This window comes from Cicer arietinum, chromosome 8 (assembly GCF_000331145.2).
Source record: "Cicer arietinum cultivar CDC Frontier isolate Library 1 chromosome 8, Cicar.CDCFrontier_v2.0, whole genome shotgun sequence".
Taxonomy (NCBI): domain Eukaryota; kingdom Viridiplantae; phylum Streptophyta; class Magnoliopsida; order Fabales; family Fabaceae; genus Cicer; species Cicer arietinum.
This window is the reverse complement of record NC_021167.2, coordinates 4,278,203-4,278,487: the sequence shown is the minus strand read 5'-3', so window position 1 is coordinate 4,278,487 and position 285 is coordinate 4,278,203.

The window sequence follows — 285 nt, the reverse complement described above, 5'->3', positions numbered from 1 at the left end:
ACTTTTATTTTTCGCTCTCTGTAAATAATTTTAAAAATAAAAGAACAAATCTTAAACACACACCAAATAAAATTTTAAATATAAATTATATCTTTATGATATCTTAATAATACTTATCTTAAATTTGTTTGTTGACGGGATCTTTTCTTAAATCTTAAACAAATTTAAATCTATATATAAAATCTCTTAAAAATATTTAACAACATATATATATATATATATATATATATATATATATATATATATATATATATATATAAAAAAAACATCAAACTCTCTACACAA